The 27,298-nt window shown below is 32.3% G+C and overlaps 1 protein-coding gene across 2 annotated transcripts in view; it reads left to right on the top strand.

Moving 5' to 3' along the window:
• Wnt2 (Wnt oncogene analog 2) overlaps nt 1-27,298 on the top strand; it is a 402,687-nt gene that overhangs the window by 178,865 nt on the left and 196,524 nt on the right. The window lies entirely within an intron of this gene.

The raw sequence follows: 27,298 nt of genomic DNA on the forward strand, positions 1-27,298 counted from the left end.
AGCTGCTCAGCCACCATCTACTACATTAACCAGTTTTTTTGAGACATGCCAAAACGATGATTTCGCACAAACATTGCTATATTCTGAAATGCCAAAATATTATACCTGGAATCAATCCTCAAGGAGATTTATACGACGGAAACAAGGAAAACCAGTTCCAGGATATACAGATGTATATTCCACCGATGCGATTGGCCGGATTTATTCAGTACATCCAAGCAATGATGAATGTTTTTATTTACGACTGCTATTAGTCAATGTACGTGGCCCAACATCATTCCAACAGTTACGAACTGTTGATGGTGAATTGTGTGGATCCTACAGAGAAGCCTGTCAACGTTTGCAATTGCTTGAAAATGACGCTCATTGGGATCAAACTCTCAATGATGCTGTAATATCATCACACGCTCATCAAATACGAACATTGTTTTCTATAATCATATCTACATGCTTCCCATCAAACCCAATTGATTTGTGGATGAAGTACAAAGATTATATGTGTGATGATATTTTGTATCAAATACGGAATAGAATGGGAAATCCAAATATACAAATCAGTGAAGAAATTTACAATGAAGCATTGATTTCAATTGAGGACATGTGCTTGATAATGTTAAACAAACTATTAATTCAATTAGGCCTGACCGCGCCCAATCGTCCAATGCATGACGCTTTTAACCAAGAGTTGCATCGAGAAAGACTGTATGATCTCAACGCTTTGAAAGAATTAATTCAAACAAATCTTCCACTGTTAAATGAACAACAGAAGTATGTATTTGAAACTCTTATGAAAGTAACAAATGATGAAACTGGAGGGATTTACTTCTTGGATGTACCTGGTGGTACAGGAAAAACTTTTTTGATTTCATTAATATTAGCAACAATTCACCCACAAAATAAAATTGCACTTGCACTCGCTTCGTCGGGAATCGCAGCAACTTTGCTTGAAGGTGGTCGAACAGCCCATTCAGCACTAAAATTGCCATTAAATATGCAAAGCAATGAAACTCCAACCTGCAACGTTTCGAAGAACTCTGCAATGGCAAAGGTTTTGCAGCAATGTAAATTGATTGTTTGGGATGAATGCACGATGGCACATAAAAAATCTTTGGAGGCTTTAGACAGAACCTTAAAAGATCTACGTAGCAATAATAACCGATTTGGTGGTGCAATGCTTTTATTAGCAGGAGATTTTCGTCAAACATTGCCAGTGATTCCACGATCAACGCCAGCTGATGAACTCAATGCATGTCTAAAGTCCTCCAATTTGTGGAAACATGTTAAAGTACTTCATTTAAGCAAGAATATGCGTGTCGAGTTGCAAAATGACCAATCTGGAAACATATTCTCTAAACAACTCATTGACATTGGTAATGGCAAATTTCCTATAGACATGTTGACTGGCTGCATTAACTTTCCTCAAAGTTTTTGTCAGTTAACTCGATCAAAAGATGAACTTATTCAGAAGGTGTTTCCAGATGTTTCTCAAAATTACAGAAACCATGATGGGTTGAGCGAACGAGCTATACTGGCTGCAAAAAAACATAGATGTAAATGAATTAAATTTCAAAATTCAAGAACAAATTACAGGCGAATTGAGGATATATAAATCAGTTGATTCGGCTACTAATCAAGATGATGTAGTCAACTATCCACCGGAATTTTTAAACTCGCTGGATTTGCCAGGATTGCCACCTCACAATCTTCAATTAAAGGTTGGATCGGTGGTTATAATGTTGCGAAATATCAATCAACCGCGTCTTTGCAACGGTACACGGTTAGCGATAAAAAAATTACTAAACAATGTGATAGAAGCAACTATACTCAAAGGAAAGTATAAAGGAGAAGATGTTCTCATACCGCGCATCCCAATGATTCCGACTGATGTGCCATTTGAGTTTAAACGACTACAGTTTCCAGTGCGGCTTGCTTTTGCTATGACTATAAACAAGTCCCAGGGGCAAACATTAAGTGTTTGTGGTATTAATCTAGAAAACCCATGTTTCTCACATGGTCAATTGTATGTTGCCTGTTCCCGTGTTGGAAAACCATCAGATTTGTTTATCTATGCGCCAGGTAATCAAACAAAGAACATCGTATACCACAAAGCACTACAATGATAATAATAATAATAATTATGATTCACATGATTAACAATAAAGCGATTACTTACTTTTCAATCCTTATATATGTTTTATTTAATTATTTTTTATTCACAACGCCCTATCACCAGGGTGATGGTTCTGTTCAGGAGAATTTTTTAAAATACGTAGGCACAAAAACTGCCACATTACAAATCTTTTTGACAGGACGAAGTCTGTCGGGTCAGCTAGTACTAAATAAAAATTAAACATATACCCAACTTTATAAAAAAATAATTCATGATATAATTAAAAATGATCACGTACTAGAGGTATTTTACATAAAGTAAATGCTTTATTTATTATCGAACGGAAATATTTTTTCAAAAAAATTACTTATGTATATTGAAAAACTAGTCACTGTGTTTTCATATATTTAATTTCTCATAGAGCTGACATCAAGCTGATCTTGATTATCTTTTTTATTTTTTTGAGATATTTCAGTGACCCTGTTCATGTTAATATTTTATGCAGCTGCAACACGATAAAAAAATTTTAACGGTAAAAATGCTTACCTCTCTAAAACATTGTACTGGCAAGAGGGGGCCCCCATTATCTCGTTCCTGTTTTTAACCAGAGTAATAATAAGCAGCGATTTGAAATTTATCAAAACAAGCAAAGCATTAAAATAACACTTACCTGTTTATAAACTTTTATTACTATTGTTTTGAACAATTTTGCATACGTTTGACAACCGGGCGACTTTGGCAGGCTAGTTCGGTTATACGTTCGTACTAATAAGACATCATTGTGTCTCTTTTTAACTAGAATAAAATGTAAAGGAAAATATTGTCTGATTCTAAATCAGATTTACAAATTGCGACAGGAAATACATTAAACATCTTGATGAGGTATATCCAAAATGGCTTTGGGTAGACTATAGGAACTTAGTTTTAAATCACATTAGGGCGAAATTATAATTTAGTCGACAATGACTAATAATAATATACTAAAAAATAAAAAAATTAAATTATCATTTTACCTGGAGATTGTAACAAACTATTAATACAAATATTAAAATCGTGCTCTAGTGTTATGTTATGTATATTATGTTCTGCGTCAGACTAATTAATAATGATTCACGCTCCAATATCAGATTCCTATAATAATAGTGATTCAGTAAAAAAGATAATTTTATCATCATCATCGAAAACTATTTTCCCGATATGTGGATTCGTCGAAGTGTCAGAACTTAATAGATTGACCAGATCAAGGCATCTAATTATAGAGTAGCCGTAAATACCGACAGATCATGTTCTAGAATCGACGGACGGAATTCCCTCATCTTACTGATTTTATGGAACCCATGATGATGATTGTTTCCACTCGAGGCGGGATTCCTTTTGTTTACGAGAGTAGCTTGGCGTGTTTGAAATATATTCGGTCTTGATGAGACCGATCGTAGGGAATTATATCGCGGCTACGGGGCGACCTGCGGTTATAAAAATACGATTATTGATTTAAATTATGGTCCGTCCGTTGATTGAGTATACGGACGGTGGGGTTCAGACCATTAAATATTATAATGATATGGCTTTATTGATGTAGAAAAGGTATATTCGAATTTTAAATGAGATAATATATATATATATATATATATATATATATATATATATATGTAAAAATACAATTTATTAAAGAATTTGTAAGAATTAATAAACTCTTAAGGAAGGAATTACCAGCAGCTCTCTTCAAATGGTACCCAACCTAGGCAAACCGCTTGGATTGGACACTATACAGACCTACAGGCCTCCTTCCAGTAATTGGTAAAATGATGGAAAAGAATATTATTAAAAAATTAAGAAGCACCTAAATAATATAATTATTAATCACTAATTTGGATTCCGTGACTATTATGGCACGGTCGAACAGGTACACGTACACGTTATCAGTAGATGCCTGGAAAATGGGCTGCTCTCTACTGCTCTCGTACCTTTTTGGACATAAGTCAAATATTTCACGAAGTCTGGCATGATTGCTTGGCATTTAAAACAAAAAGGCGCTCCCACATTCATATTAGCAAATAATATCATTCTACTTCATGTACGAATTCAATCCCAAAAACTATTTCGCTCCAACTCCAATAACATTGGAATATTATCGAGAAATGATACAAATAATGCCATTTTTACTCTGAGAAGAAGAACCGGCCCGTCGTTACAATTACACAATGAAAATATTTCGCAGGAAAATTAGCTTGGCAGAAGCACATCTGGATCAAGTGGAAATAACTTGACAACAGGCTCCGCAGATCCAATACAGACTATTGGTTGACGGGTCGAGACTACGAGATTTAAGCAACGACGACTTGGATATACGGCAGTTAATTATGGGGCACAGCAAGCAGTAGCGATATAGAAATATTGGAAAGCTTTTAGAGCAAGCCTTTGAAGAACATGTTTAATATTACAAAGGTGGGTGAGAATCAAATATATCTAGTTGGATCTTGGTTTGCGGGCAGTAAAGCAGGAAATAAATTACAACAAACAGTATAACAGGAGACTTACGTGATATATCACGTTACGTGAGCTGTCAATGGCGCAGAGTGAAGCAAAAAAGCTCTTTCATTAAATTTCAGTAACAGTCTAATAGTTGGACAATACAGTAGCTTAATGTTTTGAAGCAGATCAAATCAAAGTATTAAGTACTATTGAATTCTTACTCGAAAACTTTGGACATTTAATTAATGAATACATGTGAGCATTCTATTATTAAAACACACCTTGTCTAATTTAATTATCTCCGGAGCTACAAACTCATATTGAAATATAATAATAAGAGAAATTGGAAGTTTAATTGCAAATGTGCTCTGAAGAAAGAGAATATACCAATTTCATGTCATCACCGAAAACGGTTTAAATGATTCTCATGTGAAATTCGAGATATTAATATTATTAATTTATTCACTCTATGTTTTATCTTTACTTTTTTGTTTTTAAAAAATCATCTTTAAGGCATATTCTCAAAAGCTTTGAATATTTTGTGGCGACCGCCACAACCCTTAGGCCACCACGAATTCACCACCAGCGAGCATAAAGGTTGGCAACGCTGGTGGATTGGTACCATGCAGTTCCAGGCGATAAAAGACCATCACGACGATGTCTCGTTCTCTTTTCTTTTCTCCATCCCCTTGTAATAGTACCACTTCCACAGCGCTACCGTACTTCCTCTACCTAACCTAATATCCTTTCAATTTTCCCGTCGACCATATGTTAATTTAATATTAAAAATAAACAGTATTTCTTCAACCAGTGTTTTCAGTTCTCATGCAAATTCCTTCCAAAAATAGTAGTGAGTGTTCTGACAAATAATTGCAGCGGCAGCCACGCATTTCGACCGACTGACCGACCTGACGAACATTCCTACCATTGGTGACCCCGACGTGATCAAAGTACCTAACAGGTAAATCAGTTCAACATAAGCCACTCGACAGGTGCTTGACACGTACATGGAAGGATAGCACGAGGAACGGAACCCATCAACATCACATGGTCGACAACAACCCACGAGACTAGCCTGATGGACGAAAACCACAGAAGCCCATCATGTATACCATCAACACATGAACACCCTCGCATCACGAGACGGGACACGTAACATACTTATAGGTACCCTCAAACAAAGCTAAACGCCCCAAAACGAACGACGTCCTGCTACAACTCCGATGGCAGCTGATCCCGTAAAACTCCTCGCTCAGGTTGGGATCCCCATCTCATCAGCAGTCCCCAGGCGTTTGTTTACGTAATTGCGGGTGAACTCCGGAACCTGCACAACATAGAGGTACATTCCATGGCAGTTTCACTAGGAGGGGCGTTATGTGGCGACCGCCACAACCCTTTAGGCCACCACGAATTCACCACCAGTGAGCACAAAGGTTGGCAAAGCCGGTGGATAGGTACCATGCAGTTCCAGGCGATAAAAGACCATCATGATCCCCTTGTAATAGTACCATTTCCACAGCGCTACCGTACTTCCTCTACCTAACCTAATATTCTTTCAAATTTCCAGTCGACCACAAGTTAATTTAATATTAAAAACAAACAGTATTTCTTCAACCAGTGTTTTCAGTTCTCGTGCAAATTTCTTCCAAAAAATAGTAGTGAGTGTTCTGACAAATAATTACAGCGCCAGCCACACATTTCGACCGACTGACCGACCCGACGAACATTCCTATAATTTGAATGGATTGTTTTAAATTTCTGGACTAGAATACGTCTTTAAGTAACTAATTTAAATTAATCTTAAACTAAATTTCCATTGAGTGATTCCATTGAATGCAAAAAAAATCTATGAACAATTCGATTTAAATTACCAATATTTATTACCTCTTGATTCAATAATTGTATAATGTTATTTAAATTACTGGTTGAGACGGTGGTAGGTGACTATAATGCGGCCGAATGGAATTACAAGAAAAATCAAATCGAATTATGCAAAATATCGATCATATTTCATGCAATTTTCCACCGATAAAGTTTCATAGGAAATTGCACGTTTGCGTTAGATCTATTGACCGGATAGTAATAAATATCCCCCTACTTTGGGCCTGATTAATCCTTGATTTATGTCGATATTTTACGTCTTATTTACACACGTGACGCAATCTGTTCGCTCAGCATGTTCACGGTGTATAAACTTAATTATAATTTTTTAATGTTCTCGCTTATAATCAATTGAAATATCGGCGATACGGCAAGTAAATTGCCTCTGCCTTAGCGATTTAAACGCCGTTCCATTGGTCGTTTATTTTCCGTTTTATCGTTTATTTTTTGATGAAAGTTTTAATTAGTTTCGAATATGAGTCTTGCCGTTTACCGCACCATAAATGTTACGTTAAAACGGCAGTTTTTAGCTGATTTTTTCTGGTTTCAAATTAAATGTCAGCCATTTAGTTTTATCTAAGATCTTTGATATTATTTTAGCATTATAAAAAGCTGCGATGTTTATTGTAAAATTAATTATGGTGTCTTAGCTTGTGATTTATAGCAATAAGTTCAAAATAATGGTTGTGTATAACACTAACATCATGTAAAAAAAGCTTTAATACAAAAAGATAAATTTGTAATTAGATATATCAACAATTTTGAGGCCGTGTTTTATTCAATACCATTTAGTTATTTGTTTAATCAGATTTACCAGTGTTCAAGTTTTGGAGCCATACAGAATTATGAGCAAAATAAACGATTGATTTTTTTTGACTGCCAGTTATACTTTTTCTACTGCCCTAGGCAGAGATATGTCGTTTTCCATAATAATTGCGTCATCAGCAAAGGTTCCAAGTAGTGTTTTCCGTTTTATCGTTTATTTTGATTCTAATGTTTTTAATTTTTGTCTATTAAGTAGAATTTTTCAATCTTTAGTCTATTTGTAGATTGTGTTGATTACCATTTATATTTTTCTACTACCCTAGGCAGAGATATGTCGTTTACCATAATAATTATATCATCAGCAAAGGTTTAAAATAGTGCTTTATGTTTTATGGTTTATTTTTTTTTATGAGAATTTTAATTAGTTTCGAATATGAGTATTGCCGTTAACCATAAATGTTAAGTTAAAACGGCGATTTTTCGCTGATTTTTCTCTGATTTCAAATTAAATGCTAAAGTCGTTTCGTTTTATCTAAGATCTTTAATTTTGTTTCAGCATTATAAAAAGCTGAGATGTTTATTGCATAATTAATTATGTTGTCTTATCTTGTATTTTATAGTAATAGGTGCAGAATAATGGTTGTGTGTAATACAAACGTCATGTAAAATATTTTGAATACAAAAAGGTCCATAGTTTGTATTCTGAATAAGACAGATTTTAATTTTGAATGTAACATTTCTTCTCAAGTAAAATCTCTGCAGCTTGAAATTCTGTAGTTGCTCTAATTCGATACCCTTATTATTTACATTGGAATAGGTCAGCTATCAATACTTTCTTTTTTCTCCTTCGTTAAATATCAAGCCATAAATCTCTCCAATGTGAATTTTATCATAAAGAATGCTCCCTTGGTGTCAATCGATGTAGCTCTATCGAAAATCAAATCATTCAAGTAGTTTGTAACATTCCATTGAATTCCATACATATTATTAAGGACGCAACATTACTGAGATATTACGTCTGAATCATGTCCGTTATTCTCGGCTTATTACTTTGTGAGCTCTTTTTAAAGTCTCATTTGTGCAACAGTCAACAGGTAGGTAATGACGAAGATTTCTGGGATGTTCATTTACCGCTCTAGGTTGATAAAAGAAACTCTGAAATATAATTAAATTAAATTCATAATCGATTAAGAATTTTATATTTTGTTTGAGAAATAAAGGCAAACAAGTTTAACCTACTGTAGGCCAAACATGTTCGCTCGATAACAGACAAAGAGAACATTATATTTTTATACATATTCATTATTGGATTTGCTTTGACTTGGATTAAATTCAAGTAATTTGTACCAGAACATTGCCAGTAAATCTAATATAACAGTTTTAAACTCACCATATATGCAATGTTGATTTTCCATAATGTTGATGCTCTTTTGAAGTCAACTTGTATAATATTATTTTAACTAGTTCCTTCGGACATATAAATAACAATTTAGAATCATGTTCTTCATAATTAGTGTGCCCTTTTGTTACAAAAAATGCCTGTTTTATTTTTAGTTATTAATCAAGGCTAATATTACAAACCATAGTAAATTTACTATTATCGTGTGAATAATAATGGAAAACCTCAAAATGTAATATATATGAACATTATAATAAAGAATGACACAAATATATTTAAAACTTTATTAGTTAGAGATTGAGAAATTAATGCACATTTTTAAAAAAACCTTTATAACATGTAAATTGAAAAGTCCTCGGCCTACCATAATAAAACACATATTTTTGACAAAATTAGTTTCTTTTATTAAACATAATCCTCTTCAAGGGTGGTACACTAATTATAGCGACCCTCCAACTTTTCGATACCATTTTTGTAGTACGATTTGTCCTTTGCTTCAAAATAGGTCTCAATTTCGTCCATCGCCCCCTCATTCAACGACAATTTTTTCACAGCGAGCATTTTTTGAGATCTGAGAAGAGGAAATAGTCGTTGCGGGCCAGATCTGGATGTGGTGGATGAGGAAGCAATTCGAAGCCCAATTCATGGATTTTTGACACGGTACATTGTACATTGTCTTGGTGAAGCAGCACTTTCTTTTTCTTCAAATGCGGCCGTTTTGTCCGATTTTATCCTTCAAACGCTCCAATAACGCTATGTGATAGTCGTCGTTAACAGTTCTTGATTTTCTAGGTAGTCAATGAAAATTATTCCATGCTCATCCCAAAATATAGATGCCATAAACTTGCCAGCCGACTGTTGCGTTTTACCACGCTTTGGAGCGGGTTCATCGTGTGCAGTTCACTCGAATGACTGTTAATTGGACTTCGGAGTGGAAATGATGGAGGAAATGATGAGGAAATGATAGGCCAAGTTACATTTATTGTCACATATCGACGCAAAAACTTGGGTTTATTACGCTTGATCATCTTCAAACACTGCTCCGAATCATCAACTAGTCGTTGTTTTTGGTCAAAAGTAAGAAAATTCAATGAAGTTGTTCCCCCATCCCCTTCTAAGGTTCCAATTCCAATATCTTATAGTTAACACCAGCATATCTTGATCTAATATATCTTGATCTTGATATCGAATATAGATTTTTTCTGTAGTTTTAGCTAACGTTTATGGCGTGCCCTGTTAAAAAAGCCATTTAACTTAAACTTAAATTTAGCTTTAAATCAACTAGCTTTAGCTTTACTCTAACTCTAGCTCTAGCTACTCAAATTAAAAATTTTATTTTTCAACAGACTTTCACCATGACAGCTGAAACCTCTCGAAAATTAACCTTATAATATGAATTATAAAAACACATTAATAAAAACATCCAAATTGTGTTATTGTGTGTAATAAAATATCTACATTCAAGTGTGAAAGTTATGCAGAGAAATCATAATCTGTATTAAAAACGCACTACGTCTTATTTTAAATATTAATAATTAAAAATCTCAATCTGTACTGTAGTTTTTTTAATATAAATTAACCACCTACTAGATAAATATTAAGTATGTGAAAACTTGAAGTTTACTTTACAATATGGTTTTTGTGTTTATGATTATTTTACGACCACTTAAAAGTAATACAAGCTATATGTAAAATCAGTAATACATTTGACGAATGTGATGTCATTAATAATTCTTGACAACCATCGATTTTTAAGTGATAGAGAAGGTTCATGAAATATATAAATTCTTGGGTGAATATACCATAATGCAATAAATAAGTTTTACAAATTATCTGAAATAAACAGACGACAACTAAGATACAAGATAAGATAGATAAGACGTAACTAAGATCAGAAAAGAACAGTTTGATAAATTCCACTTGGAATACTAACAATTTTATCAAATCCTGGCGATTTTAGAGTCACCAATTCTTATAAAGCATAATAAATATAAATATAAATAATTTGGACTACACATGGACCATTTTGAAACTATTAGAACAATATCTAAATTGAAATTATATCTAGAAAATAATATTTTGTTGAATTTCATATGGTATATTGCATAAGAAATTCTTATATCACTGAAAAAATATCAATTCTAATCAAGTTGACATAATATAATTTTTTGTTGAAAAATGTATATTATTGTTGAACTAAAAAGAAATAATATAATACAGTGTCCTTCCAAACTCCTTAAGAATTGGTCTTTATTTAACAATTTCATTAATAAGTGCATCTATTTGTGCATTTACATCAAGTAAGTATTCAGATTATTAATTAGTCATTACCATGGAATGTTACTGCTAGGGTGTTCAATGATTTCGAGAAATGCAGAAATGAGTGCAAATGAAGGCATACGCTAAAACAACAAACCGACTAGTAATTAATAGTTTTAATTTGGGAAAACATACTGATGTATTTAGCCCTCTTCCATTAATACACAAATGCACGTACAACAAAACAATAGCAACATATTAATTCTATAAATTAGGATTATTCTCATCATAAGATATAATTAATAAAACTTATTACAGGGATGTTTAAGTTTATTAATCGCATCATTATGGCTGTTTTTGAAAAGGCCTGCAAAATATCGTTTTATGTCAGCAATTAGATCAGTGTTTTTACTGAAAATCGAATCAGAAATCAGAAATAGTTAAATCTGGTGAATGTTAAAATAGCTGAAAATTTAGTTTATTTCTTTTTCCATCATCTGCACTACATTGCTGGAATTTTATGTTTATTTCTCTTTCTTCATGTTTATGAACCATTCTCTCATTTTTATTAGTTCCTGTCTCCTATTGCTACCTGCTTCTGCTTTTCTTTTTCATTTTGCTTTATTGTTCGACAAGAAAAACACAGATTTATAGATTGAAGTAGATTGTAAATACAAGTTGTTATGCAATTCAATACTATAATTTCAAAACCATTACTCAAGTGATTCAATTTATGAATACCATCCTGACTTGAGACAACTGAGTGGGGTAAAATCTCCAAAATACGCTTACACAGCTACTTCATTCTTTTATTCGATGAAAATAATAGTCTCATCATTGACTTTATATATTTGTACTTCATTATATATAACTTCTCTAAAGCATTATTTCGCAATTATTGTGCGATTTTTTAACTGAAACATAAACAAAATATATTTTTCATCCTAATGATCCAAATTTCTAGACATACATATTTCATACTCATTCACAGTTAGCAATATCAACGCACATGATCTTTTTAGTGTAATATATGAAATATGAAAGAACAAATTTGAATTTATTTTGATTAGTTTTCGTGAAAACAAATACATTTTTCTACGTATTGGAAACATTTTCATAATATTTTTCCCAGTCTGATGACATTTTTGGGTGTTAAAAATGGTTGACCAAGTAATTTGCAAATAATATGCGGAAAAACGTCGTATTAGATTAGGATTGCTCTGAATATAATTCACATTTTTTAGACTCTATTCGAAGTAGATTTCAGTCAACCAAAGGAACGCATATCAGTAATAACTGCCAATCCTACTCTACGTTTGCTCTAATTGCTCTAATGTTAGTGTTGCTGTATGGCCGTTAATGTGCAAATTATGCAACCAAATTTTGTTGGGTTTGTTTCGCCTTAGAAGATCCATACAGTAATTTTTCTGTTTGGTTTCGAGGTCCTTCTAAATTGATGAATTTTGAATATATCTTTAAACGTTCTCTTGTGACAATTGGCATGGACCATTTTCGATATTTCAACACCAAAAACATCTGTTGTTAAGGCCAAATGAGTATGCAGTATCTTGTTGAACGTCGAGCGATCGAACACTTATTGCTGCCCAGCTCAGAAATACTAATAGTAACTCTCGTATTGTATCAGGTGTACCGGAAAGTTATTTCCGGTGTTCCTAATAGATGTCGATAGGCTGTAATGTTATCAATTGACACATATATCATTATATGCTACTGATATCAAGCTTTAAAGCTATATAGGTTATGTTTTGCGGAAAACAGCCATGGTGGTGATGTTCAAGACGACGAACGTTCCGGCAGACCGAAAAACTTTAAAGATACGAAACTGCAAGTGTTCTTGGACGAAGACCCATCCGAAATTAAAAAATAACTGGCAGAAGCGTTAAATGCGACCCAAGAAAAGATTAGCGACGGATTACGTGCGAGCAATGGGGAAAATCCAAAATATGCGAAGATGGGTTCCACATTAATTGAATGACAAGCAAATGGAAAATCGAATAATCGCCACAAACGGTTTTTTTTGGATGTCCATAAATTGCCTGAAAGATGTGCACGATGTATAGAATCAAATAGCCAATGCTTTGAATAAATACATTTTTCTTTATTTTTTTGAAAACTAGTAGATTTTTTTCCGAAAACAAAAACGATAATGACTTTACGGTACAAATATATGGTGGTCCGCCAATTTATTGACAAGTGAGTAATTAAAAAATTGAATTATATTATATAAAGCTAGTAAAAATATTGATATTGACAACATGATTTTCTAATTCTTTAATAAAATAGAAAAATATTAACATCATAGTAAGATTAATATTATTTAGTAAACATTACATATGTTGGGATGAAAACATTATCTAATTTTAAAAGTTGCATTAATATTCAAAGGAAATTTAAACATAGTACCCTGAAAAATATCTCGCGGCTGTAAAATAAATAAGAAAATCCATTTATATGTTAACCATTACGTTTTACAACCATAAAAAACAATGTCTAACCGTCCGAGTTCGGCCAGAGGTGTAACATTACTGTAAATTTTACTGCTTAAAAGTAAACGACATATTACGTAACTCAGTCTAATTGTTTATCTCCCAATCTGCCATCGAACCAAGTTCAGAAAGATGCTCAAAAACATGATGCCGTTGTCATTTCGGCCAGGATTTATTGTGAACCTTTCGGTTTTTTCTTGTTTTCGTCGTCGTTACTCACCGATCCTATTCTGACCTCGTCGCATGGACCTCAACGACGCGATTAACCCAGTCTGAGTGAGTCGCTCTCCAGATCTGGCGCCAGCAAATTATCGCCGATTCTAATCGACGACGAGCAAATTTATAATGGGTAGATGTCGTAAAGATACGAATGAGTCCCGATAATTTCATTTGTTTTAAGATGGTGTTGTTTATATCTTGGCGATAAGGATATGCGGAAAGACTGAAGTAATTTAAAACAGTGAAAGACCGTAACGGGTGTGAAACCGAGCGATTATTCAGTTTGATAAAGCTGCTTTCGTTAAGTTTTCACATAAATCACCTTTTGTTTGACGATTCTTGACGAGTTTGTCTGTTATCAGAGCTTAATTAAAATACAAATTACAAAAATATTTTAACAAAAAAACTGAACCGAGTTCAAAAAATAAATAACGACCTCACTAAAAATTAAAAAAATTATCAAACTTACAAAATATGTACATAATAATCGTTGTAATAGCTAAATAATAGTAAAAAAAACCTCTACACGTATTTTATATTCTACTATATATACACAATTTCGCTTAATACCTCTAAACCTATTTATCTATTTGCAATATTACTTTAACTGCTACCAACTCATCAGTTTAAATTCCGTGCCGAGCAAAAAATCAGATTTGTTTTGTTTGTAATTTAATTTTAAGAACCCAACCAAACAAGAAGATATCAGTTGGTAGGTAGTTTTTGAAGTCGGTTAAATTTTTTTTGTTAAATATATTTTATTTTTCTCTTTTCAGTGTTAGACAGACAGTTACTCAATTTATAACGCACATATTTTATTTACAATCTCAAGGATAGGCCAAGAAAGGTGCAGCTCGTATGACGAAAAACAGGAATAAAGAAAAAATGATTGAAATTGCTACCTAATCCAGGTGATTTGACAAATATTCTAACTAAACTAAACAAAAAATTATTGTCCGCGCCGGAAGTCGAACCCACCACCTCCGAATGGGAGCTAAACGCTTTAACAAGTACACTATAAAAGCAACTGCCTATTGTATTTCTACGAGGTCTTATATACCACAGATATAGCTTAAAAAGCAACCTGAATGGCTTTTGTGCTGAACGACTTCGGATTTTCCGTCACATCAGCTCAGCAATAACATTATACCCAAATATATGATTACTTTATATAAAAGATATGTGACAATTTTGTACGTGCGTTTGAAATTTGAGCGTTTTCATCGATTTCCCCCCTTTCCCCAACAGATCCTGACTTGGTTCCAATAAGACCACCTCGGAAGTGCACTCTTTCGAATAAAAAAATAATTTTGAAAATCAGCCCACAATTGACGAATCCGCGAACATACATTAAATAAAAGATACAGCCGAACATAGAAACTCCTCCTTTTTTAAGTCTGTTAAAAATACACTCTTTCATGTATTTAAAATATAAAATACTAGCGACCCGCCCCGGCTTCGCACGGGTGCAATGCTGATACTAAATTAAATACACTACAGAAAAAATATGAACGTTGTATATAAAAACATAGCGGCCCGCTCCGACTTTGCACGGGCATAAAATATATATGCCTATGTCACTCAATGAAAACATGATTAAAATCGATCCAGTATTTTTGGTTCATTCATTACTGCCCTTGGCCTGCACGCATTAAATTTGGAGTAAAACAATTCCTCTTCCCCTATACTTACTATGAAGATTTCCTGCTATCTTTGGAATATCTAAATTCATACAATTTTTATTACATTACACATTTTTAAACGCAAATTTTAAATTTGTAATATCTCCGAAAATATTTGTTTAATTTACATGCTGTAAGGAACCATATTGTTCTATATTAATTGCACACTGTATTTAAGGTACTTAATTCGATAAGGATTAATGCCGTATTGCTTAAAATAGCTTCGTAAATAAGCCATTTTCTCACGTAAAATGTAAACAATAAAAATGGTTAATGTGGGTTATCCCTAAAAGATAAACATATACCTTTTTATGGTGTACAATACTGTAGTACATTAATTTGATCTAACTCGTAGGGTTAGGCAGCGTTTTTGCTAATTGCTAAATAAGCCTAAAAAAATAGGTTAATTTACGACATCACGTTAGAAACCTCTAAAATTAACAATGTTGCCTTAGTATATTATGCATGTATTATACATATAAACCTTCCCCTTGAATCACTCTATCTATTGAAAAAAACCGCATCAAAATCCGTTGCGCAGTTTTAAAGATTTAAGCGCACATAGGGATATAGGGACAGAAAAGGCGACTTTGTTTTATACTATGTAGTGATAATACATAATACATTATTATTAATAGTATTTTAAGTATTTATAGTTAAAATATAAAATACAGTTATAACAGGCGTTATATAAATAGAACTAATAATCCACCTCTAGCCTATTAATGAGTAGAAGAGGAGTACCCTTTCAGGAATACTATATTTTTTAATTTACTATCAAATAAACAGCTTTGTGTAGGTCGTGATAAGCACAAACCTGTTTGTAGTTATATTGCATAAATACAAGAGGGTATTAAGCTTAAGATTCAAATGCTTCTCTTTGATCAGTATTCAAAAAATACAAGCAGGTGTGACACAGTTTCTGTTCTCGAGTTGTACCAGCCAAAGCAACAGACATTATTCAGACATTCCAAAACATGGTACTGCAAGGTATTTTGAAGCTCAATTATATATTCTTAAAGACAATCTGTATAAGGAACTGAAGGTAGAAACTCTGAAGGACTGAAAGTCCTATGCCCAAGGATATGTTCCCCAGTTCCTTGATAATGATGGCTAAGAAGACTAAACAGAGTAAAATTATTTGTCCAATTTAGAGCAGTTATTACTAAAACTCAGTGAATATTAAAACGATGACATAAATGTTAAAAAGATGGTAAAGTACAAAGTTTTTATCGTAGAATAAGTACTTTGTAATTTTGGAACCATAGGAAACTGTGATAAAACAAATGGCTTATTAGTGTTAATTTACTAGATTGCCATAATAAATATTAATTTAAGAATATATTGTATGAACACATTTTTTTATGTTTTGATAGCGTTCTGGACTGGCAAGTTTTTATTTTTATCGTTTATAAAGCTCCAAAGACAATAAAATAATCCTTCTTTTTACTATGGCTGCTACTCCTGCTACTCCCATGTTTCATGTTTTTTTGTGATTTGTCTCCAAGGCATGTATTACTAGATTTTGAGTTGTTTGCTTTTCATCTGTTTTAATGTTTTTTGAGTAACTGAGTATGAGTACATGACGCCAATATTATTACATAAATTATCTTATCTTTCATGATGGCTTTACATTTAACACAATCTGTTTAGATATATTATGGACGCATTGATTGCTGCGAAATAATCTCCTTCAGTAAAAGTTAGCGGATATATCACAGCATTCACTTGATTCGCTTTATCTCTCATTATCCGACATCGTAGACATTCAATTTTACCATTCATTGCAGTATTTATATTAATAATCTTAATTAATACACATAAGATTCATAAAAATAACCGTTAACAGTAGAGTTTTAGTGTTGCCAACTTTAAAAAGTGACATATTTAGCAGGTGTCATTTTTTTTCAACAAACGCAATACTTATTCCTGTCGTTAGCGTCAGATATTTTTAATTAACCAATTAAGTAATTTAATTGCAAATACCAAGTGCGTATTTGTATTTCAATTACGTATTTTAATTGCAAGTAAGTATACTAGTAGAAAAATGTTTAAGAGAAACTTTGAATGAGAATCCGTGATGTACTATCTATCTTCAGGTATGTTATTGCAAGAATTAACCAAAATATGTCATGCTCCTTATTTATCGTAACATCAAGTACCTCATTAAGATATATTTAATAACTATTACAGTTATTTTATTAGTAATAGACCAGGATTGTGTCAACAAAATTGTTGATTCGTGAAGCATTAGGTTTATTTCTATTATTAATTGTACAATATTATGTTTTGAACTAAATAAATCTTTATAACTTTAAACAAATCTAAAGGAATTATGAAATTACCAAATAGAGTAGATATTCATAGGACTGACAGAAATTTACATTGGACAAGTATGCCTTCATTATTTATATGTTGTGTTAGAGTTGCAAACATTTTTTCCACGTAGTTCTTTAATATTAAATAAAATAATAATTTATTTATATCCTTATTGCTATGTACTTTTGACGAATATGAAATTATTCTTTTTATATTCAAATTAAGATTTTTCTGATACAATTAAATCACTTGTTGTGTGTTTTACATATTATGTAATTTTAATTATTAACGTCTGAGTACACTGATTAATAACGCTAAATAGAGATCTATTATTTTATGTAGAGAAATTGTCAAGAGCATGGAATTTAGCAACTAAACTGTTTGACAGAATGTTACGTTGATACTTTTAAAATAAATACTATTTGAAATAAATATATGCAAACCCTAAAGACAGCTTCTAGTTTATTGTGTTTTTGTTCTTGCTGAGGATTGAATATTTGTGATGATGTTTTAACTTCAAAATTGTTAATTTTGATTGTCACTTTGTTTATTTAATATTTCTTTGCAAACTGAGCAAGTTTCCTCGAGATGTTTAAGCAATTTTAGAATATAAGCACAAGTTTATCGCCTTAAAATTTTCTGCCGGAATTTGGACCCTGTTGTTCACCTGTAATAATGTGAAAATAACTGAGTCATATTTGGCGTAGTCGCAATTTTGTTTAATACTGCCTTTGATGGAAATTATAAAATTAAATATTTACTTGTTCTTTTGTTATTAAGACCCCATTGTATATGATAGCATCGCATGTTTTCATATTCAAAAATGTTCGAAACTACCTTGCCTCAAACTCATAAATATTTTTTCTAAAATAACTATATGTGATAAATAATAAAGTATTCATGTTATTACAGAAGGAACTTAGTAAGAATAAACAGGTAAAGTAAGCATTATTTTTCAATCTTCCAGATATAAACTTATACTATTCGGAGATATTTTAGAGCTTATAAGTGTAAAAGGTAAAATAGAACAAATATACAAATTTAATACTGAAAAAAGTTTTTTTTTTAATTAATTACATCTTACATTAGATATTCTTAGTACAATCTTAATTTACAAATCAGTTTATTACTACTCTTCTGCTGTACATGAATTAATAAGACATCAGTATATATTTCCCAAATTACAATAAAACTAGACTACTTAAGCTAAACTTAAAAGAATACACTTATGCACTATATAAGTTCGTATGGGTTGGTTCGCTGATTTCGTTTGTGTTATCCAGTAGTTGTATTGCTTCCAAGTTGAAGTGATTTAGCAACCTTATTTCATGTTTTAAGGCGAAATCTTGGATTCCTTCGTATATGCATTTGATTTGGAGATCATCGTGTATACGCAACGATAAGCACTGGTAATTAATCGTAGAACTTTGTTTTGGGTGTCTTGCATTACTGGTTGATTTTCTGTTTTTGTGCAACCCCATATTTGCACCCCATAAGCCAAAATTGGTTTTATGTTTGACTGAAACTATAATAAATGATAGTATGTTATTATATATATTTATATATATGTAAATACAAAATGCTTAATAATAGTGTTGGGAACTATCGACTGAAATCGACTATCAACTGTTTAGTAATTGACTACTTTTCACTATCGACTGCTTCAGTCGCAATTTTTGGTTCGACTGATTTTACTACTTCTTACCAGTGACTGTTTCAGTCGCTATTTTCGGTCCGACTTGATTTAGATTCTACTGGTTTCATTCGACTGATATTGAGCATTCTGGCTCTGTCGTCCTAGCCGCGTATATATCCAATTTATGTATACATAGGTTGATATGTAATATATGTAGTTTTATGATTTTTTTGGAAGTTGTTTGCAAATAACGATATATTGTATATTAGTATAGCAGCACCTTGGAAAGATCTTTTTCAAGATTGTTAATGTAATAGGGTCAAAATATTAAAATTGTGAATGATAAATAGTAAAATTCTTTTGACTGCTTTTATAGATAATAGATAATATTTTGATTATTCTCCCGATTTTTGGTTAGGACTCTAGTTTCAGGACCTGTATAATATGCGATCATTTTTAATTAGTTTTTTATTCTATGATTAGGTATATGTTTACATTTTATTTAGCCATAAAACATTTGTGGGGTATTATTTCATTCCATTATCTACTCCAAGCAACTATCTCCGTCCTTTTCTCTCTCACAATTTTTACAGAGAAAAGTTCCTACGTCTTCGTCTAACATAACGAATTGAAAAGAAAAACAGTCGAACCGTGACTTTTAGAAAAACCGTGACCGTGTGAAACCGTGATCTCTTGACTGAAAGTAGTAATTACTATGAAGTAATTGCTCAGTCATTTACTTAATTACATAGTACTCATTAATTCAGTCGCTAGTTTTTTGACTATCGACTGTTTCGATTGTTTTGCGACTATCGACTGTTTCGACTCTTTTCAGTCGATAGTTCCCTAACGCTACTTAATAATAAATCACATACACTAGATTTTTGTACAAATCTGATAAAATAAAGATTGGTTATATACCGAAACGTCTACCAGTCAGCGTGTTTTACACGTACACGCAACATACTGAGTATCGTTACTACTTAAACATATGTCAGTGCGAACGCTGATGATGTAGAAGAAAAATCGTCAAAGCCAAGACAAAAAAAGAGATGTTAATGGGGCGATGCAAAACACGGCATTCTGTTTACTTCGCGACGTGTTAGTTACGCTAATAGGTCGCTTCAACGACTTGATCAAACAGTTTTAACCTCGGATATTGTCTTAAGACCGATGCATAATTGTCGTTATTGTTTGCCGAACGTTTAGGACTGTCAAGATTATATTGGCTCCACTATAATATATGTAAGCGATGGCGAGTCGTGACGTAGTATTTTTTTACGACTTTTCGTTTTAGAATCATTCTTTTCCGATAATTTTGATCACATTTCTCATTTTACTGTATTATTGCGAAAACCCTAGAACTATTTTTAAAAATTCTATTAGCATGTTCACTCAATTCGTTGAAAACTCATCTCGTCATTCACTAACAGTAAAACTGAAAATTCGATGCCATTTTAATATTTTCTTTTAATAAGATCATAAATCAGTAAAGTAGTTTAAATAATTTGCATTAAATATAACGTCGGATAAAAATATTTTCGATCTTGCCGCTTCTTTGCTACCGAACTAACAATTATTTATAAAAGATTTTTGAACCACTTACATAAAAGTAGATACCAAAAGATACTTGACTTCTATATTAATTAACAATAAAATAAATAAGTTTGAGTTAGAGAGATAGAAGAAAGATCATTATTAAAGGAGATTTGTCTTGTAGAGAGTAGTTCAAACAGATAATTTTAAATAATTTTAAATTAGCCAGTGATGGTTAAAAAGAGAATAGAGTAATGGTTCCTAATATTGTTTATAGTATTTTAATAATATTTGAAAAGCCACGATGATATAATAAAATCTAATAAATATCAAAAAATATAGAAAACATAATATAATCAAAAGAACTAAAAATTAAAAATATATAACATTCTCCCAAATTAAAATTGAAATATTCCCCGAATAAAGCTATAACACTCACAGAACACAGGAGGAAGTATTGTAGACAGTTTTTAAGGTGTAGCAGGACCTTAAGTACGGAAAAAAACCCCGTTTGTGGAAAAAAATGTTTCATATATAAAATAAAAGAGAAAAAATAAATTAAATTTCCTTATTTATTTGATTACTTTTGGATTTTCTTTCTTTGAAATTGAGTAAGTTTTCTCATTAATGTTTTCGCCCTTACCGGCTAACCCAAAGTTTGATTTTACAATAACTTGAAACTGTACATACACAGGAAAAGCTATCAGTCCTTATATTGCCTCTATAGAAATTATTTTTATATATTTATTAACACTTTTGTTTTTTTGTTGTTGCTGTTGATATTGCCAATATATTTCACTGTTCTATAATGTCAAATTGTTTGAGTATTGTTTTTTTGTGTTTGTGTATTGTTCGAATATTATGCAAGAGTTACTTCGGTACTATATTTCGATATTAACATGATAGTGGAATCGATTCTCATGTCTCTGTCATTTTTTAAATTTCTTGAGTGGCATTAGAAAGTGCTGCTGTAACTTATTCCTATATTATCTGAATATATCTATGATGTCTCTTATTTATAATACTTTACATAAACATTGAATTCTATAAGAGGATTCCATTCACTTTCGTTCTACATAATTTATACAAGAGCATTTTATTATGTTGCTCTAATAGGATCTAAAAATTTAAAATTAAATCCAAATAAAGCCGAGCACCTTGCTGAAATATTCGAGAATTAAACAAAAGGCAACCCTTCACTTGGTCCACTACAATATACGTTAGCTTTCATAACTGACACCATCCTCTCTTTGAACTGGAAAAACTTGTTGCCAAATAATCTCATAAAGAACGCAGTCTCTTAAAAACCTCCAGCTCTCAATAGAATGTGTATTCTTGAAAAAGGTTCAGGCCCAGATGGAATCACAGCAAACCATCTGAAAAACCGCACCAGCAAGCAGCTTTCAGGGCTTGCCAATATAATTGACACTTGACATATAATTAACTTAATTTTCTAAAAAATTTAAAACATGCGCTTGTCGTTGTTATTCTTAAGAAAAAAGCCAAGTCAAATCCTTCCGACTACAGGCCTATCAGTTTGATTAGTTCATTATCTCAACTTGCCAAAAAAGCGATATTACACGTTGAATTACTAAAATTACTAAACGGACGTACCACATAATCCATTTCAGTGTCAAACACTTAAGCCTCAATCAAACTGATCAAGACGCAACAACCATCCATCAAGCATTTATAAAAGGTCGCAAAGTTGGAGTTATCTTTCTAGATGTATCCAAAGCTTTCTATCAACTATGGAACAACTCTCTAATCATTAAAGGAAAACAACTAGGTCCACCAGATGACCTAATTTTTGTGATACATTCATACTTGGAAGATAGATCCTTTGAAGTAAAGATCTGCGATGCAGTTTTCTTTCGAAAACAAATAGCTGCAGGAGTCCTGCAAGGAGCTCCACTAGTCCTAGCCCTCTTCAACCTGTACATGGCTGATATCCTAGTTCCTAAGCAATCACAGGCAGTATTTTATGTAGATGACACACCTACTTTCTCCATCGGTTACAGCCCGACGCCATCCGCGAGATACTCTAGGTCCAAGGGATTAAATCGAGCGAAATTCAGGCTAATCTGTTCCATCGCAAGAAGGAGTTTTCCGCATACCGCCTCCAAATTGAAAAATTATCTATCCCCTGGCTCCAGAAGGTATCATACCTCGGTCTCCAATTCGATTGCAAGTTCAAATAGTCAGCCCAAATACAGCACGCTATTTGCAAAGGTGATGGCGTGTACAGACTACTATTTTTACTCCTCTGCAGAAAAGACAAACTCCCAATTCCTCCAGTCTGCCTCTATGGAGCACAGGTGTGGTACAGGTACATCTCCGAGAGACAACTTGTAATACTTCAAGTGTAAAAAAGTTCCAATGTAAAAAAATCGGCGCGGTACTCACTGCCCCATGGTTTATGATGAGAGCGAATTCTCATCTAGAATCAGACATCCCGTTCGTGAAAAGCTTTACGAACATGCTAAGTGTGTGGTTCTCCCTAGGCGCCTCCCAACACGATAACAATCTGATCAAATCCCTACCTATCCGTAAACCCCGGTAGTTAAACCAAATACGACGATCCCAGTCCTGAACCGGAAGCGACATCAGCGAAAGACCATTTGGTTCTAGCTGATCATCCAGAAAAAAGAAATAAAAAGACGAGAATAAAATCCCTATTCTCTTCTAATTAACCAATACATTTATTATATTTCCAACCTAGTTCTTTTAATTTTTTTTTATATTATATTGTAAACGTCAATTGGTGCAAATTTCTTGACCCTGTTGGACATATAAATAAAGATTTAATACAAAGTCCTTGATTCAAACAGGTTTACATTATCACAAACACGAGTAAGTGTGTTTTCTATATCGAGTATTTATCGACCAAAAATAATTAGCATAATTCATTATAGAGACACAATGTTAAGTAAACTGATAGCGACAGCAAGAGCCATATATCAAACATTAAGTCAACACTCATTATGTAGTCAGATGTCATTAAAATAGTTAAAATATTAAGTTACTATGCAAACAGAACCTGAAGATTCGTTCGGTATTGGACAATGCTCGCAAATAAGATATCACCGTATGGCGATGTCGACTTTTAGATGTTCCTGCGTTTCATAGAACATAATACTTAATTATGGAGCGTTTAAGATCATTGTGAATATTCATCAAGGTGTGCTATAAAAATATGTTAATCGTGCTAGGTATTGATTCAGATTAAACCATAAGTTGTAGGATGGATAAACATCGGCGATTTTTTTGATAATTATATGTGTGATAGTGAAATATGTTTTAACGAAGTATTAATTATTTACACTAACATTAACGTGTGTATTTTATGTGAAGTCAAATATCAGCAAGTTACATTACAGAAAAAAGACAATGAAGAAGTATAGTTGTGGCTTTTTATATAGTTAATAAGGTTCTTCGAAAAAAAATTAGCAGCAAGTGTTACCTGGTTAAAGAACTGTTACGGTTAAAACGAAAGTGTGAACTTTTAATTTCGTAAGGTGATTTCTTTTTGACATTAATATATAACATCAAAAAAAAGACTAAATTTAGACACAAAACCAATTTGTAGAAATATTGTCAGAGTTAGAAGTTTCTTAATATCCTGTAGTAGTGCATTGTATGTATAGAGTTTTACTTCAAACATAATTCTATATTTTTTTTAATAAATGATGGTGAAGTGAGGTTAACCGTCATATTTGCAAATTAATTTGGCTTCAGGAAAAAGTACCCAACTACAGACATATTCGGATAAAATCGAAATCTGATATAACAAAATAAGTGCTTGTTCTATAATTTATTTAGATCTTGCTCATGCTTTTTATTAGGCGTGCCATAGAGGTTTCATTTTAAAATAATCAAAATGTTACTCAAATAGTTTGTATAATTGTTAAAATTTTACGTATCGAATAGAGATTTTAGTGTTAATCATAATGATGTCTATTGGAATTGAAGCAATTACAAACGGAAGTGCCGCAGGGTAGTGTTATGTAATGTGTTGGGGTTTGTCTATTACCTGATATATACGGATGATGTTCCTAATTTGGCTTATAATACTGCTGTAATAGCTATAGGTAAATATCACGAGAACGCAAAAATAAATGAATTAATAATCACATCGATGTCAATTTTATATATAACAGAAATTACTACATTCCTATTAAATTAAATAATATTGTAGGTTCATATGCCAACAGAGCAAAATGTTTAAGAATGGCACTGGATGAGAATCTGTTTTGTAACGCTTATAATGAAGAAACGAGATTGTATATTAAATTTAGAAGAATGTATTGGTTATTTGGACGAAATTCTGACCTGTCAACTTGCAATAAAATACTGCTGTACCAACAAAATCCATAATGTGGTGTTAGTGCAAAAATACATTTAGATGCCTAGATTCCTCCGTGCTGATGTAGTTCTGGAGTATTCTTTGATATTAATCGGCAACTCTTTTGATAGTATCCGTAACCATCTCAATTTCTAGTTCGCCATGGGGATCACGAATGCGTACATGCCAAGACGTATTCGCAATACACATTAGCATTTTATTTTGGAATCTTTTAATCACTTGAATATTGGAATAACTGATGCACATCGCCATTTTTTCGTTCAATGTTTAGTTGACATTTTTGAACAATGGCAACTTTATCAAGAGCAGAGTGAAATTTTCGGATTCGGTTTTCCTCAGTTTCTGCTGCAACTAATGTTGTCAAAACAAGAGCAAAGGTCGCAGTTGTGCTTTATAATGTTGTAGGTAAATCACAGATATAAAAAAGATAGGGAACTGGCCCCAATATACTTCATTTCTGAAACCACTTATAATGTATTTAAGCATTTCACGTTTGAGCTACATAAACATGAAGAAAATTAAATCCAGCTTCCTCAATTATCCACAAATGGACCTGCCACATAAAAAATACAGTTAGGAATTAAAAAAGAATGATACCTTGTAAAAAAGCTCGCATATCTATCAAAGAAGGGTGTTGAATTATTAACATTTATATTTAACGCAGCACTCCAATAAATAACTAGCATTTGGAAAGTAGCAAAATAACAATGATATAAAAACCAAGAAAACTTCCACAAGATATCATCTATACCGGCTTCCTATAATCTTGAATGTGTTTGAAAAATTGTACATAGAGGCTCTGTAATAAGCACGGGATTATATAATAACTAGAATACTAAAAATGACTAAAATATATCGCTCGGCTACATTCATGACTCATGTTTTTATTGGTATGACACGCAGGGTTGTTGTTGTTAAATTAAAGTATATCTCACTTCAGACATAGGTATTTCGCTTAAAAATAAAACGGTGAACTTAAATATATTCCGAAGTTCCGCAAAGCGGTGTACTGTGTCAGAAACTATAATCTGTTCAAAACAGCAGTGCACTTACGTCATCTGAATTGATGACGTCAAAACGTCGCAATATTGCCGTATCAACTCTGAGTTTTAGTTCAATTTGGGTTTGACATATAACAAATTTGTAATATATATAAAATAATTGAACTGTTAAAAATACAAAATTATAATATTAAATTAAAAAATACCGTTGTAAAATATAATTTACACATTAACATTAGAGTTGATACGGCTACATTGCGACGTTTTGACGTCTAATGCATATATTATCAAAGTACAAGGACAAAGGACTACAGTTAATAATACAATTATAACAGTTTGTAAGTTAGGGTTGTATTTTATTATATTTACATTATTTTTTTTCCTATACCACTTATGAGCTAGAATCCTGGGCGTATTTTTTTATGTAGTGGTATCCTCTGAAGCACTATGTTTTATTTTCATTAGAGTGCATATTTACCTTTTACGCTCAGTTCTTATTTCCTTCAGTATAGTGTTTCCTTGTAAAATTATTTTGATATTCCTATATTTCTCCTTAGTTTGATCTGTTACTACCTGCATACATCTTGATAAAAATAGATTAGTTACTTCATTTTCCCTAATGCATTTGCCATATCTGCAAAACACTTAGCATTCTCTCTTACCTCACATAGTTTTAACCAATTGCTCATGTATATTGTAAATAATTACACGCATATTTGTGCACATAAAACTTTTACAGTCTGATATGATTTCCCACAGTTATCGTATATTAGCTATGTCAAACCTTTAGTTATTTCCTCTCTTGCCGCTTTACAAATTTTCAGCACTGAATCATAATCCACTATTCAGAAAGATTAATTCGAGTAAACAACTGAGCTGCTAATTTCCAATTTATCTAACATTTCTTCGCAATTCCATCATTTGTCAATATCTTCTTATAATATAAACCGAAAGTGTTATTACTCGTTCATTTTTGCAGCATGAAGAAAAATATTTTTACAATGGTTTTTTAATAAATGTCATGAAGAATTAAACCTAATCAATTATTATTCCAACGTCTAGCTATTTCAATCAACTTCTGATCAACACTTTTTTTTATTATCATCTTGCCAAAAGTGATCATTCGTCTCCTTCTGAAATATTCAC

Source organism: Rhynchophorus ferrugineus, unplaced genomic scaffold (assembly GCF_030347505.1).
Source record: "Rhynchophorus ferrugineus isolate W39M unplaced genomic scaffold, kcgeb_rfMv2 rfM8, whole genome shotgun sequence".
Taxonomy (NCBI): Eukaryota; Metazoa; Arthropoda; class Insecta; order Coleoptera; family Curculionidae; genus Rhynchophorus; species Rhynchophorus ferrugineus.